Below are 17,606 nucleotides of genomic sequence, written 5' to 3'. Positions count from 1 at the left end.
TAATTTCATAATCAACTGTACATAGAAAAGAGCCTAGAAATTTTGCAAACTCTTTAATTAGCTACTGATTAATCAGGTAGGTTAATCTTCCCCATGCCCTAAAAGCCAAATGAAACAAATAGAAAACAGGAATGTTGCAATCATAAGAGTTTTTAACTTCCTGAATAGTTTCAGGTGTCAGATAAATATAATACTTTATTTCCTTTGCTCAAAAACTACATTTCCAAACACATTTGTGAAATGCCTCAAGGCATGACTGAGGATTACCGTATCAGACTTGATTTAACAAATATAGGTATCCATAAAACTCCAAACCCCTTATATCTCATATTTATACTGCTTTCTTATTAATTGGTATTTTAAATATCAATATAAACTTTTTAGAGGATATATTTTGATTCTGAACATGGAATATTTCAGTCTTTCATTATGAGAAAAAAAGTAAATGCCCATTAGATTTTAGTAAAATACAAGTAACATTTTTTAGCATTTTAAGCAGAACCATCAAAATGACCAACACAATATAATTCAGCTGAATAACAGTCACTAAGTACCTATCAAGACCAAGGTTTGTATTAAGGACCAGAATATAAAGTCAAATGAAACATGTTTTGTGTCCTCAAGGAACTCCAGTCTAGAAGGGGAGGTTGATCTATAACAAATATTTTATAACAGAATGTGATATGGAGCAATAGAGGAATATTTATAAGTAGACCAGGAGATAAAATACTTAATTCTATATGAGGGTATCAGGGAAGGCCCATCAGAGGAAATGGTCTCTGATCTCATTCCAAAGACTGAATAAAACTCAAGTATAGAGATACCTTCAGGCAAAAAGTACCAAACAAAGATACAGACGTTGCAGACATCTGCTGGATTTGCATTTTACAAAGAGCATATCCATATAAGACAGACTGCAGGAAGGCAACAAATACGAATATGACATTTAGCACCCTCTGCCAATCTTTATTATACTGGAGATTACAAAATGCCAAATTTTAATGATTTATGAAGTTAATGTACAAGAAAATATAACCATCAAGTATACCCAGAGTCCCAAATTAATCAGAACAGTCTCAGCTTAAACTTTCTAAACTGATATACTAAATAACATGACATTTATTAAACATTTTCATCTTTAATATAGTATTATCAGCAGTAGTTACATTCAAATAAATTAAGTTTTGGTAAACCTCTGCATTCTACTTTCAACGTATGCACAGGCTCATCTAGTAGTATGCAAGTGAGACCAACCTACAGTAAAAAAAAAAAGAGTTCTCTCCTAACACACGGTTAAATCCCAGAGATGACTAGCCATAACCCTTTTCCTGACTCTTTCCAGATTCAAGATATTGAACACATTCATGGACAGCCTTAAAAGTGCTCACAAAGTGCATACTAAGAGGAACCCACAGGAACAGCTACTTCCTTTGTATCTCAGGGATGAGAATTACTTGATGCTGTGCTCCTGCCACTCATGTGATGTACCAGCCAAGATGGCAACAGCTTACAAATTGCATGAAGTCTTCAGGATTCCAATCGACAGAACCAACAGGAAACAAGGAAAATGATGGATCAGGTACTTATGAAATATATACTAGAAACAGATACTGAGCCATCTTGGCAGAAATAGTCTGAAGCTCTTATTCACTGTACAGATTAATATTACAACTATTTACAGGGTTTTTGGTAACTTTTTTGCATTAAACCTTGCTTCTACAGTTAGCTCAAAAAAAAAGCATGCTTAATGACAAATTCTGAATGCATTTCTTAAGAACATGGATGACAATTTCTACTTCTGCCTAGGATATGGAAAGCTGACAAACATGATGCTCATTTCAGAACAAAAGAAAAAAGCAGACAAACTACAAAAGCAGAACTTTTTCTCAAAACATCAGAGCTGAGGTCACAGGATTACCAAGTAGCCCTAAATCTAAGAAAAGGCATGCCTCCCCAAAAAGGGGAGAGAGTGCCATACAGGCAGATAAGAAGAAATCACCTAAAAATTCCAACAAACTGTTAAGTACCGAGTGGAGGAAACTAGGAGAATGTAGAACCTCTGGGAATCACAACCACAACAGGAGTTTATACCCACCTGCAGGGTCTTCTTCAGCAACCTGTTACTGGGTGCTCATGAAGAGGTGTAATAGTATTTCAAAGTGACCATGATTTTAAACTCAAGGTAATCACTAAACAAATGCTTTAGAGTAAGAAGTCAATAGTGATAAGAGGGAATCATAAAATGAGAAATTAATACAAAGGCAAGCAGAAAAAAAGAAAAGGAAAAAAAATAAAGCACCCAGCAAGATGGTAGATTTTAATCAAGTAAGTTAATTAATGTGTAACTATACAAAGTATCAACATTATCCAGCATGGGGGCCATAGTGCTATCACTGATCAAATGAAAAACACACAAATACATAGGTGCGGAGAACCCACTGCCTCCCTAAACTTGGAGCCCAAATTAGTGTCAACAATGTTCTCCTCAGGCAGAAGCCCTTAGCACACTATTGTCAGAGGTCACCACATACACTGCTGACCCCAGTCACCTTACACTGAACCTCACAAATCAACAGCCCCACTTATAAAATCCACAAATCCAACCAGTCTCCAACATACACACATGTGCAAAAAACCCAGATTTAACTGAAACCCAAGGTAAAACTAAAATGAATAAGGTGAAAAAGGCAAAAAATAAAGTATTTTGTATGAAGTAGAAACTATACAGTTAATAAAGACTTAATAACCCCAGAATGATAGTGCCTATACTCATAAAATAAGGATAATATTTAGAAGGGTGGAAAACAGAAAAAGATAAAAGATGACTCAACCACAAAGTCCAATATGTTAAAAAAAAAAAAAAAAATCAGGGACTTCCCTGGTGGCACATTGGTTAAGAAACCGCCTGCCAAGGAAACTAACACAAGCATCTTAGATAGCCTCATCCACCAGAGGGCAGACAGCAGAAACAAGAAGAACTACAATCCTGCAGCATGTGGAACAAAAACCACATTCACAGAAAGACAGACAAGATGAAAAGGCACAGGGCTATGTACCAGATGAAGGAACAAGATAAAATCCCAGAAAAACAACTAAATGAAGTGGAGATAGGCAACCTTCCAGAAAAAGAATTCAGAATAATGATAGTGAAGATGATCCAGGACCTGGGAAAAAGAATGGAGGCAAAGATCAAGAAGATGCAAGAAAAGTTTAACAAAGACCTAGAATTAAAGAACAGACAAACAGAGATGAACAATACAATAACTGAAATGAAAACGACACTAGAAGGAATCAATAGCAGAATAACTGATGCAGAAGAACGGATAAGCGACCTGGAAGACAGAATGGTGGAACTCGTTGCTGTGGAACAGAATAAAGAAAAAAGAATGAAAAGAAATGAAGACAGCCTAAGAGACCTCTGGGACTACATTAAATGCAACAACATTCGTATTATAGGGGTCCCAGAAGGTGAAGACAGAGAGAAAGGACCAGGGAAAATATATGAAGAGATTATAGTCGAAAACTTCCCTAACATGGGAAATGGAATAGTCACCCAAGTCCAGGAAGCGCAGCAAGTCCCATACAGGATAAACCAAAGGAGAAACACACCAAGACACATAGTAATCAAATTGGGAAAAATTAAAGACAAAGAAAAATTATTGAAAGCAGCAAGGGAAAAATGAAAAATAACATACAAGGGAACTCCCATAAGGTTAACAGCTGATTTCTCAGCAGAAACTCTACAAGCCAGAAGTGAGTGGCATAACATATTTAAAGTGATGAAAGGAAAGAACCTACAACTAAGATTAGTCTACCCAGCAAGAATCTCATTCGGATTCGACAGAGAAATCAAAAGCTTTACAGACAAACAAAAGCTACGAGAATTCAGCAACACCAAACCAGCTCTACAACAAATGCTAAAGGAACTTCTCTAAGTGGGAAACACAAGAAAAGAAAAGGACCTACAAAAACAAACCCAAAACAATTAAGAAAATGGTCATAGGAACATACATATCGATAATTACCTTAAACGTGAATGGATTAAATGCTCCAACGAAAAGACACAGGCTTGCTGAATGGATACAAAAACAAGATGCATCTATATGCTGTCTACAAGAGACCCACTTCAGACCTAGGGACACATACAGACTGAAAGTGAGGGGATGGAAAAAGATATTCCATGCCAATGGAAATCAAAAGAAAGCTGGAGTAGCAATTTTCGTATCAGATAAAATAGACTTTAAAATAAAGAATGTTGAGCTTCCCTGGTGGCGCAGTGGTTGAGAGTCCGCCTGCCGATGCAGGGGACACGGGTTCATGCAGGGGACCGGGTTCCCGGTCCGGGAAGATCCCACATGCCATGGACTGGCTAGGCCCGTGAGCCATGGCCACTGAGCCTGCAAGTCCAGAGCCTGTGCTCCACAACGGGAGAGGCCACAACACTGAGAGACCCGTGTACCATAAAAAAAATAATAGTAAAGAATGTTACAAGAGACAAGGAAGGACACTACATAATGATCAAGGGATCAATCCAAGAAGAAGATCTAACAATTATAAATATATATGCACCCAACATAGGAGCACCTCAATACATAAGGCAACTGCTAACAGCTATAAAAGAGGAATAGAAAGTAACACAATAATAGTGGGGGACTTTAACACCTCACTTACACCAATGGACAGATCATCCAAAATGAAAATAAATAGGGAAACAGAAGCTTTAAATGACACAATAGACCAGATAGATTTAATTGATATTTATAGGACATTCCATCCAAAAGCAGCAGATAACACTTTCTTCTCAAGTGTGCATGGAACATTCTCCAGGATAGATCACATCTTGGGTCACAAATGAAGCCTCAGTAAATTTAAGAAAATTGAAATCATATCAAGCATCTTTCCTGACCACAACGCTATGAAATTAGAAATGAATTACATGGAAGAAAACGTAAAAAAACACAAACACATGGAGGCTGAACAATATGTTACTAAATAACCAAGAGATCACTGAAGAAATCAATGAGAAAATAAAAAAATACCTAGGAACAAATGGCAATGAAAACATGACGACCCAAAACCTATGGAGCAAAAGCAGTTCTAAGAGGGAAGTTTATAGCTATACAAGCCTACCTCAAGAAACAAGAAAAATCTCAAATAAACAATCTAACCTTACATCTAAAGGAACTAGAGAAAGAAGAACAAAGAAAACCCAAAGTTAGCATAAGGAAAGAAATCATAAAGATCAGAGCATAAATAAATGAAATAGAAACAAAGAAAATAGCAAAGATCAATAAAACTAAAAGCTGATTCTTTGAGAAGATAAACAAAATTGATAAACCATTAGCCAGACTCATCAAGAAAAAAAGGAAGAGGACTCAAATCAATAAAATTAGAAATGAAAAACGAGAAGTTACAACAGACACTGCAGAAATACAAAGCATCCTAAGAGACTACTACAAGCAACTCTATACCAATAAAATGGACAACCTGGAAGAAATGGACAAATTCGTAGAAAGATATAACCTTCCAAGACTGAACCAGGAAGAAACAGAAAATATGAACAGACCAATCACAAGTAATGAAATTGAAACTGCGATTAAAAATCTTCCAACAGGGCTTCCCTGGTGGCGCAGTGGTTGAGAGTACACCTGCCAATGCAGGGGACACGGGTTCGTGCCCCGGTCCAGGAAGATCCCACATGCCGCGGAGTGGCTAGGCCCGTGAGCCATGGCCGCTGAGCCTGTGCGTCCGGAGCCTGTGCTCCGCAAAGGGAGAGGCCACAACAGTGAGAGGCCCGCATACCGCAAAAAAAAAAAAAAAAAAATCTTCCAACAAAAAGTCCAGGACCAGATGGCTTCACAGGTGAATTCTATCACACATTTAGAAAAGAGCTAACACCCATCCTTCTCAAACTCTTCCAAAAAGGAAGGAACACTCCCAAACTCATTCTATGAGGCCACCATCACCCTGATACCAAAACCAGACAAAGATACTACAAAAAAAGAAAATTACAGACCAATATCATTGATGAATATAGACGCAAAAATCCTCAACAAAATACTAGCAAACAGAAGTCAACGACACATTAAAAGGATCATACACCATGGTCAAGTGGGATTTATCCCAGGGATGCAAGGATTCTTCAATATACACAAATCAATCAATGTGATATACCATATTAACAAACTGAAGAATAAGAACCATATGATCATCTCAATAGATGAAGAAAAAGCTTCTGACAAAATTCAACACCCATTTATGATAAAAACTCTCCAGAAAGTGGGCATAGAGGGAAACTACCTCAACATAATAAAGGCCATATATGACAAACCCACAGCAAACATCATTCTCAATGGTGAAAAACTGAAAGCATTTCCTCTAAGATCAGGAACAGGACAAGGATGTCCACTCTCACCACTATTATTAAACATAGTTTTGCAAGTCCTAGCCATGGCAATCAGAGAAGAAAAAGAAATAAAAGGAATACAAACTGGAAAAGAAGTAAAACTGTCACTGCAGATGACATGATACTATACACAGAGAATCCTAAAGATGCCACCAGAAAACTACTAGAGGTAGTCAATGAATTTGGTAAAGTTGCAGGGTACAAAATTAATGCACAGAAATCTCTTGCATTCCTATACACTAATGATGAAAAATCTGAAAGAGAAATTAAGGAAACACTCCCATGTACCACTGCAACAAAAGGAACAAAATACCTAGGAATAAACCTACCTAGGGAGACAAAAGACCTGTATGCAGAAAACTATAAGACACTGATGAAAGAAGTTAAAGATGATACCAACAGCTGGAGAGATATACCATGTTCTTGGATTGGAAGAATCAATATTGTGAAAATGACTATACTACACAAAGCAATCTACAGATTCAATGCAATCCCTATCAAACTACCAATGGCATTTTTTACAGAACTAGAACAAAACAATCTTAAAATTTGTATGGAGACACAAAAGACCCCAAATAGCCAAAGCAGTCTTGAGGGATAAAAACGGAGCTGGAGGAATAAGACTCCCTGACTTCAGACTATACTACAAAGCTACAGTAATCAAGACAATATGGTACTGGCACAAAAATGGAAACACAGATCAATGGAACAAGATAGAAAGCCCAGAGATAAACCCACGCACCTACAGTCAACTAATCTATGACAAAGGAGGCAAGGATATACAATGGAGAAAAGACAGTCTCTTCAAAAAGTGGTGCTGGGAAAACTGGACAGCTACATGTAAAACTTGAAATTAGAACACTCCGTAACACCATACACAAAAATAAACTCAAAATGGATTAGAGACGTAAATGTAAGGCCAGACACTATAAAACTCTTAGAGGAAAACATAGGAGGAACACTCTTTGACATAAATCATAGCAAGATCTTTTTTGATCCACCTCCTAGAGTAATGGAAATAAAAACAAAAATAAACAAATGGGACCTAATGAAACTTAAAAGCTTTTGCAAAGCAAAGGAAACCATAAATAACACCAAAAGACAACCCTCAGAATGGGAGAAAATATTTGCAAATGAATCAACGGACAAAGGATTAATCTCCAAAATATATAAACAGCTCATGCAGTTCAATATTAAAGAAACAAACAACCCAACCCAAAAATGGGCAGAAGACCTAAATAGACATTTCTCCAAAGAAGACATATAGATGGCCAAAAAGCACATGAAAAGCTGCTCAACATCACTAATTATTAGAGAAACGCAAATCAAAACTACAATGAGGTATCACCTCACACCAGTTAGAATGGGCATCATCAGAAAATCTACAAAGAACAAATGCTGGAGAGGGTGTGGAGAAAAGGGAACCATGTTGCACTGTTGGTGAGAATGTAAATTGACACAGCCACTATGGAGAACAGTATGGAGGTTCCTTAAAAAACTCAACATAGAATTACCATATGACCCAGCAATCCCACTACTGGGCACATACCCAGGGAAAACCATAATTCAAAAAGACGCGTGCACCCCAATGTTCATTGCAGCACTATTTACAACAGCCAGGTCATGGAAGCAACCTAAATGCCCATCGACAGATGAATGGATAAAGAAGATGTGGTACATATATACAATGGAATATTACTCAGCCATGAAAAGGAACAAAATTTGGTCATTTGTAGAGACGTGGTTGGATCTAGAGACTGTCATACAGAGTGAAGTAAGTCAGAAAGAGAAAAATAAATATCATATATTAACACATGTATGTGGAACCTAAAAAAATGGTACAGATGAACCAGTTTGCAGGGCAGAAGTTGAGACACAGATGTAGAGAACAAACGTATGGACACCAAGGGGGGAAAGCCGCAGTGGGGTGGGCATGGTGGTGTGATGAATTGTGCGACTGGATTGACATGTATACACTGATGTGTATAAAATTGATGACTAATAAGAACCTGTTGTATAAAAAATAAAATTAAATTTAAAAATTTAAAAAACAAAACAGAAGAATCCACCTTCCAAAGCAGGAGACACGGGTTCAAGCACTGGTCTGGGAAGATCCCACATGCTGTGCAGTAGTTGCGCCACAACTACTCAGGCTGTGCTCTAGAGCCTGCGAGCCAAAAAAGAAAGAAAAAGAAGAAACAGCCTGCCAATGCAGGGGACATGGGTTCGATCCCTGGTCTGGGAAGACCCCACATGCCACGGAGCAACTAAGCCTGTGCGCCATAACTACTGACCCTGTGTGCCATAACTACTGAGCCTGTGCGCCACAACTACCGAGCCCACATGCCACAACTACTGAAGCCCGCGTGCCTAGAGCCCATGCTCCGCAACAAGAGAAGCCACAGCAATGAGAAGCCCACACACTGCATCGACGAGTAGCCCCCACTCGCCACAACCAGAGAATGCCCGCACACAGCAACAAAGACCCAACACAGCCAAAAATTAATTAATTAATTAATTAACTACTTTTTAAAAAATCAGAAGAGCAGAAAAGGCTAGGAGAAGCAAACAACCAAATAATTTTTTTAATTGCAGTAATAAAGAACATGAGTTCCCAAATTTAAAAAATCTTTTTTTCTTTCTTTTTTTTTTTGCTTTATAACAAATTTAATCAGTTATACATATACATATGTTCCCATATCCCCTCCCTTTTGCGTCTCCCTCCCACCCTCCCTATCCCACCCCTCCAGGCGGTCACAAAGCACCGAGCTGATCTCCCTGTGCTATGCGGCTGCTTCCCACTAGCTATCTACCTTACGTTTGGTAGTGTATATATGTCCATGCCACTCTTTCACTTTGTCACAGCTTACCCTTCCCCCTCCCCATATCCTCAAGTCCATTCTCTAGTAGGTCTGTGTTTTTATTCCTGTCTTACCCCTATGTTCTTCATGACATTTTTTTTTCTTAAATTCCATATATATGTGTCAGCATACAGTATTTGTCTTTCTCTTTCTGACTTACTTCACTCTGTATGACAGACTCTAGGTCCATCCACCTCATTACAAATAGCTCAATTTCGTTTCTTTTTATGGCTGAGTAATATTCCATTGTATATATGTACCACAACTTCTTTATCCATTCATCTGCCGATGGGCACTTAGGTTGCTTCCATGACCTGGTTGTTGTAAATAGTGCTGCAATGAACATTGGGGTGCATGCGTCTTTTTGAATTATGGTTTTCCCTGGGTATATGCCCAGTAGTGGGATACCAGCAACAAACAGGTGGAACACAAAGTACGGTTCTACATTAACTCTGAATCCTGAAAACTTTCTATAATGACTTAATTCCAGGAGGTATTTTGTCAATTCCTCCAGATTTTCTACATAGATAATTATGTCATCTGCAAAGACAGTTTTATTACGTCTTCATGAATCAGAACACTTGTTTCTTTTCTTATTTTATTGACGAGGAATACCATATGATGTTAAAAAGAAAGGGTGAGGAGAACATACTTTTCTTTCTCCTGATCCTAGTGGGAAAACTTCCAGTTTTTCATCATTAAGTATGCTGTTAGCTGTAGGTTTTTTGTAGATAATCTTTATCAAGTTGAAGAAGTTCCCCTCTATTCCCAGTTTGTTTTTAATCATGAATGGGTGCTGGATTTCATCAAATACTTTTTTGGCATCTATTGAAATAATTACTTGATTTTTCTCCTTCATCCTGTTGATGTAATGTATTCTAATACTTTATTTTGTAAAGTTCAACCAGCCTTGAATACCTGGGATAAATCCCACTTTGGTGTAGTCTATAATTCCTTACATACACTGTTTGATCCTGTTTAAGAATTTTTACACTTATGTTCCTGAAATATTGGTATGTAGTTTTCTTATAACATCTTTGACTGGTTTTGGTTTGGCTAGCATCAGAATGAGTTTGGAAATCCTCCCTCTGCTTCTATCTTCTATAAGAAATTGTCCAGTATTATTATCATTTCTTCCTTAATAGTTAGAATTTCCAAGTGAACCCATATGGGCTTGGTGTTACTTTGAAAAATTATTAACTATTGATTCTATTTCTTTAATAGTTGTAGGCCTATGCAGATGTGTACTCTTGTGAGAGTTCAGATTGTATCTTTCAAGGAATTGCTTCATTTCATCTAGGTTGTCGAATTTGAGGGCTTAGAATTGTTCATAATATTCCATTATTATCTTTAAATGTCTACTGGTTCTGTAAAGATGTCTCCTATGCCATTTTTGGTATTAGTAATTTGCGTCTTTTCTTATGTGGTTTATTGATTTTATGAACCAGCTTATAGTTTTATCTTCTGATTTTGTTTTCCATTTCATTGATTTGGCTCTAATTTTTATTATTTTTCTTCTGCTTACTTTGGAATTTGCTCAAACTTCCTAATATGAAATGTTAGACTATTGATTAAATTTCTTTTTTTTTAATATATACACTCAATGCTATGTATTTTTCTTCAAGTACTGACTTTGTTACATTTCAAAATTTTGAAGAGTTGTGTTCTCATTTGTGTTTAGTTCAAAATATTTTTTTAATTCCTCTTGATATTTATTTTTTGATGCATGTGTTTAGAAATGTATCATTTAATCTCTAAGAGTTTGGGGATTTTCCATCTATTTTCCTGTTACTGATTTCTAGTTTAATTCCATTTTGGTCTGAGAGCAGACACTGTATGATTTCTATTGTTTGAAATTTATTAAGGTGTGTTTTATGGCCCAGAATGTAATCTTGACTAACATTCCATGTCAACTTGGAAGGAATATATATTCCAGTATTGTTGGATGAAATAGCAGACAGATGGCTATTGTATCCAGTTGATTGATGGTGTTGAGTTCAATTATGTCCTTACTGATTTTCTGCCTGTTGAAACTGTCCATTTTTAATAGAGGGGTGTAGACGTCTCCAACAATAATAGTGGATTTATCCATTTCTGCTTGCAGTTCTATCAGGTTTACCCCATGCATTTTGATGCTCTGTTGTTAGGCACATAATATTAAGGACTTTTATATCTTCTTGGAGAATTGAATCCTATATCTTTAAATAAATCCTTCTTTATCCTTGGTAACTTTACTTTCTCTGAAGTCTACTCTGAAATTAATGACTACCTCTGCTATCCATGAGTGTTAGCATGGTAAGTCTCTCTTCACCTGTTTACTTTTTTTTTTTACATTTTTTTTGTTATAGTTGATTTACAATATTACCTATGTATCAGATGTAACAATATAGTGATTCACAATTTTTAAAGGTTATACTCCATTTATAGTTATTATAACATATTGGCTATACTCCCTACACTGTACAATGTACCCTTGTAGCTTAGGTATTTTGTACATAGTAGTTTCTACCTTTTAATCCTTTACCCCTGTATCCTGTCCCTGCCCTCTTACCTCTCCCCACTGGTAACCACTAGTTTGTTCTCTGTAACTCTGTGTCTATTTCTTTTTTGTTATATTCACTAGTTTGATTTTTTTAGATTCCACATGTAAGTAATGTCATAAAATATTTGTCCTTCTCTGTCTGACTTAATTCATTTAGCATAATAGCCTCCAAGTCTATCCATGTTGTTGCAAATGCCAAAATTTCATTCTTTTTTATGGCTGAGTAGTATTCCATTGTATTTGAGTGTGTGTACACACCGTATCTTCCACTAACCCAAAGTTAGAATAAAAGAAATCAAAGATCAGGGTAGAAATAAATGAAATAGAAACAAACAAAAAAAGAAAATAGAGAAACTAAGAGCTGGTTTTTTAAACAGATAAACAAAATGGATAAACCTTTAGCCAGATTCATCAAGAAAAAAAGAGAGAAGGTCCAAATCAGTAAAATCAGGAACAAAAAAGAAGTTACAACTGATAACACAGAAACAAAGGATCATAAGAGATTACTACAAACAACTATATGTCCATAAAATGGACAGCCTAGAAGAAATGGACAAATTCCTAGAAATGTACAGTCTCCCAAGACTGAACCAGGAACAAATAGAAAATACGGACAGACCAATTACCAGTAATACAATTGAATCAGTAATTTAAAAACAAAAAAAAACAAAAAAACTTCCCAACAAACAAAAGTCGAGGACCAGATGGATTCACAATTGAATTTTACTCAACATTTAGAGAAGAGTTAACACCTTTCCTTCTGAAACTATTCCAAAAAATTTCAGAAGAAGGAATACTCCTGAACCCATCCTATGACGCCACCATCACCCTGATACCAAAATCAGACAAAGGTATCACACACAAAAAAAATTACAGGCAGATACCTTGATGAACATAGATGAAAAAATCCCCCAAGAAAATATTAGAAAACATAATCCAACAACTCATTAAAAGGGTCATACACCATGATCAAGTGGGATATGCTCCAGGGGTGAAAGGGTAGTTCAATATCCACAAAAATCAATCAATGGGATATACGATGTTAACAAATTGAAGAATAAAAACCATATGATCATCTCAATAGATGCAGAAAAAGCTGTTGACACAATTCAATATCCATTTATGGTAAAAACTCTACAGAAAGTGGGTAAAGAGGTAACATACCTCAACGTAATATAGGCCATATATGATAAACCCACAGCTAACATTATACTCAACAATGAAAAGTTGAACACATTTCCTCTAAGATCACAAACAAGGATGCCCACTCTCACCACTTTTATTTAATAGAGTATTGGAAGTCCTAGCCACAGCAATCAAACAAAAAATAAAAGGCATCAAAATTGGAAAAGAAGTAAAACCATCAATGTTTGCAAATGCATGATACTATACATATAAAATTTTAAAGACGCCACTGAAAAACTACTAGAGCTCATGAATGAATTCAGTAAAGTCGCAGGATACAAAGTTAATATACAGAAATCTGTTGCATTTCCATACACTATAATGAACTATCATAAAGAAATTAATGAAACAATCCCATTTGCTATCACATTAAAAAGAATAAAAATACCTAGGAATAAACCTACCTAAGGAGGTAAAAGACCTGTGCTTGGAAAACTGTTAAGACATTATTGAAAGAAACTGAAGACAACACAAACAGATGGAAAGATACACCGTATTCATGGATTGGAAGAATTAATACTGTTAAAATGACTATACTACCCAAGAAAGTCTACAGATTCAATGAAATCCCTATCAAAACACCAGTGGCATTTTTCACAGAAATAGAACAAATAATTTTAAAACTTGTATGAAAACATTAAAGACCCTGAAGAGCCAAAACAATCTTGAGAAACAAGAACAAAGCTGGAGGGCCTCCCTGGTGGCGCAGTGGTTGACAGTCCGCCTGCCGATGCAGGGGATGCGGGTTCATGCCCCGGTCCGGGAGGATCCCATATGCCGCGGAGCGGCTGGGCCCGTGAGCCATGGCCGCTGAGCCTGCGCGTCCGGAGCCTGTGCTCCGCAACGGGAGAGGCCACAACGGTGAGAGGCCCGCGTACCGCAAAAAAAAAAAAAAAAAAAGAACAAAGCTGGAGCTATCACACTCCCTGATTTCAAACTATATTACAAAGTTACAGTAGTAAAAAAAAAAAAAAAAAAGAGTAAAGTACTGGCATAAAAACAAACACATAGTTCAACAGAACAGAATAGAGAGCCCAGAAATAAACCCATGCTGTCATCGTCGATTAATTTACGCCAAAGGAGATAACAATATACAATGGAGAAAAGACAGTCTCTTCAATTATTGGTGCTGGGAAAACTAGCCAGCTACATGTAGATGAATGAAAATAAAACATTTTCTCACACCATATACAAAAATAAACTCGAAATGGATTCAGAGTAAGTCTTCCTAAACGTAAGACTGGAAGCCATAAAGCCCCTAGAGGAAAACATAAGAACACCTGTTTCAAATAAATTGTAAAAGTTTTTTTGTTTTTGTTTTTGGCTTTGTCTTGTAAGGCAAGAAAACAAAAGCAAAACCAAATAAATTGGACCTAACTTAAAAGCTTTTGCACAGCAAGGGCAACTGTAGACAAAATGAAAAGACAATCTCCTGAATGGGAGAAAATATCTGCAAATGATGTGACTGACAAAGGGTTAATATCCAAAATATATAAGCAGCTTGTATAACTCAACAACAAAAAAATGAACAATTCAATTTTTAAAAATCAGCTGAAGTCCTGAAGAGACATTTTCCCAAACACAACATATAGATGGCCAACAGGCACATGAAAAGATGCTTAACATCACTAATCAGAGAAATGCAAATCAAAACCACAATGAGATATCACCTCACACCTGTCAGAATGGCTATCATCAAAAAGACCACAAATAACAAATGTTGGCGAGGATGTGAAGAAAAGAGAAATTTTGTGTGCTATTGGTGGGAATGTAAATTGGTACAGCCACTGTGGAAAACAGTATGGAGGTTTCTCAAGAAACTAAAAATATAACCACCATATGACCCAGCAATTTCACTCCTGGATATATATCTGAAGAAAATGAAAACACTAATTTGAAAAGACACATGCACCCCAATATTCACAGAAGCATCATTTACAATAGCCAAAATATGGAAGCAACCTAAATGTCCATCAACAGAAAAATGGATAAAGAAAATGTGGTATACATATATACAATAGAATACTACTCATCCATCCCTTTACTATTAATCTGTCTATTTAAAGTAGATTTATTGTGGATAACATACAGTTTGGTCTTGTTTTTTGACCCATTCTGCAATCTCTGCCTTTAAACTGGTGTATTTAGATTACTGACATGTATGATCACGGATATAGTAGGATCAGTATCTACCACATTTGTTACTGTCTTTTGTGGCCCTTGTTCTTTTTTGTTCCTTCTCTGCCTTTTGTGGTTTGAATTAAACATTTTATATGATTTCTTTTTCTCCTTTCTTAATATTTCAGTTACAGTTTTTTTTTAGGGGCAGTACTAGAATCTGCAATTACATTTACCACTATTTTCAAATAATACTGTATTGATTCATAGGTAGTGTGAGTACCTTAAAACAAAATATTCCAATTTCCTCCCTTCCCTCTCTTGTATCACTGCTGTCATTCATTTTGCTTATATGTTAAGTATACATAAGTATATATAAACATACACAAGCATATAAATACACTGTTGATTATATTGAACAACCTGTTATCTGTTAGATCAATTAGGAATAAGAAAAGAAAGCTTTTTCATTAATTGTCACTTAATCCTTCCCCAGTTCCCCTGCTTTCTTTATGTAGATCCAAATCTCTGACCCATATCATTTTCCTTCTCTGAAGAACTTTTTAACATTATTGAAAGGCAGGTGTACTGGCAACAAATTTGCTTGATATTTGTCCTGGAGTCTTATGTTATTCCTTCACTTTTGGATGATAATTTTCAAGCGTATAGGAGTCTAGGTTGTTTGTTTTTTTCTCTCTCTCTTAATGCTTTAAGTATTTCACTCTACCCTCTTCTTACTTGCATGGTTTTGAGGAGAAATTTGATGTAGTTCTTATCTTGTGCCTCTATAGATAAGGTGTTCCCTCCCCCTTTTGGCTTTTTTCTAGATTATTTCTCTTCAGTTTTCTGCAGTTTAAGTATCATATGTCTAGGTGTAATGTATTTGGCATTTATCCTCCTTGATGTTCTGAACTTTCTTGATCTGTGATTTGGTGTCTGACATTAATTTCAGGATTTTTCAGTCATTGCTTCAAATAGTCTCATCCTTTTTCTTCTTCTAGTATTCCCATTTTATGTATAATTTTTGTAGTTGTCCCACAGTTCTTGGATATTCTGTTCATTTCTTTCCAGTCCTTTCTTTGCTTTTCAGTTTTGGGAGTTTCTATTGTGACATCCTCAAGCTCAGAGATTCTTTCCTCAGCTGTGTCCAGTCTACTAATGAGCCCAAAGGTATTCTTCATTTCTGTTAGTGCTTTTGCTCTCCAGCATTTTATTCTCAGAATTCCCATCTCTTTATATTGTCCCTCTGTTCTTGCATGTTATCTAATTTAACTGTGGAGCCCTTAGTATGTTAATATTTTAAGATTTTCAGTCTGATAGTTCCTACATTTCTGACATTTCTGACTCTGGTTCTGAGGCTTGCCCTCTCTCTTCAAACTGTGCTTTTTGCCTTTCATTGTGCCTTGCAATTTTTTCTTAATAGCCAGATATAATGCACAGAGTAAAAGGAACTGCAGTAAACAGGCCTTCAGTAATGTGGTGTTAAGATGAGGGAGGCGGATGCGTTAGGAATCATTCTTTACTCCTATGATTGCGTCACAGTCATGTAATGAGTCTGTGCCCCTGGACTGAACTTCATACGTGCTCCCAGTCCCCCACCATTATGTGGGGCAGATAGCTGGAATGAGCTGGAGTTGGGTATTTCCATTCTCTCAGGTATGTTAGGCTCTGAATAAAAGTTTAGGCTCTGGTAAATCAGGTTCTCTGGAAGACCAACTCTGTTAAAAAGAACTATGCTCTCTGGTACTTCAAAATGGTTACTTTTCCCCTCCCCTTGCCAGAAGTACGAGGGGATTTTTCTCGTATACTCACTATGAGAATCTGGTTGAGCTCTTGCAGGGAAAACGCATAAAAGTGGGGGAGGGGCTCCCCATGACAGGGTAACCCCTGGAGCTTTTGACACTGACTTGTCCCCACTGTGTCTCCAGTAACTCATCAACTGCAGTTTAGGTTTTCCCACCCTGGCACTGGTTCCTGCAGGGGTTTCTGCTTACGGATTTTTGCTCCAGTAGGTTGTGAGTCTCTGTATTTGCCTGTTTCTGCAATTTTGAAGACAGCGGTTTGCCCTGTGACTTCCTTTCTCTGATTAACATAAGACACGTTTTTGATTTTTCCATTTGTTTAACTTTCTCCTCGTTTTTAGGATAGAGTGACAATTTCTAAGCTCTTTACCTGCATGGAAAGCAGAAGTTCCCCACACACTCTTTCTCAGGAGATGGTGCTCCACAAAACTGGGGAGTGAAGTGAGAAGAGGGAAGACATAAGATGTAGAAAGCATGATATCCTAACAGGAGAGGATTAAAGAGAACAGCTAGAATAGTAGTGAGGAACAGCCTCAAGATGATGGCTATTTAGGAGGCAGAGTGACAAAACAGGTAAGAGAGGGAACTGGGCTTCCTCAGGATGGATGCCTACAAATGGAAAATAAAAGATTCTGCATAAACATGCAGGTTAAGAATGAGTAGAATCTCTTTGGAAGGTCTCAGGAGAAATT

General features: G+C 36.8%; 1 protein-coding gene across 4 annotated transcripts in view; it reads right to left on the bottom strand.

The window, feature by feature from the left end:
* The window catches only part of CRPPA (CDP-L-ribitol pyrophosphorylase A), a 299,753-nt gene that overhangs the window by 199,297 nt on the left and 82,850 nt on the right, over positions 1 to 17,606 (bottom strand). The gene's annotated exons all lie outside the window — the stretch shown is intronic.

The sequence above is a fragment of the Mesoplodon mirus genome (assembly GCF_964341445.2).
Source record: "Mesoplodon mirus genome assembly, chromosome: 9".
Taxonomy (NCBI): domain Eukaryota; kingdom Metazoa; phylum Chordata; class Mammalia; order Artiodactyla; family Ziphiidae; genus Mesoplodon; species Mesoplodon mirus.
This window is presented reverse-complemented; position numbering and strand designations above follow the sequence as displayed.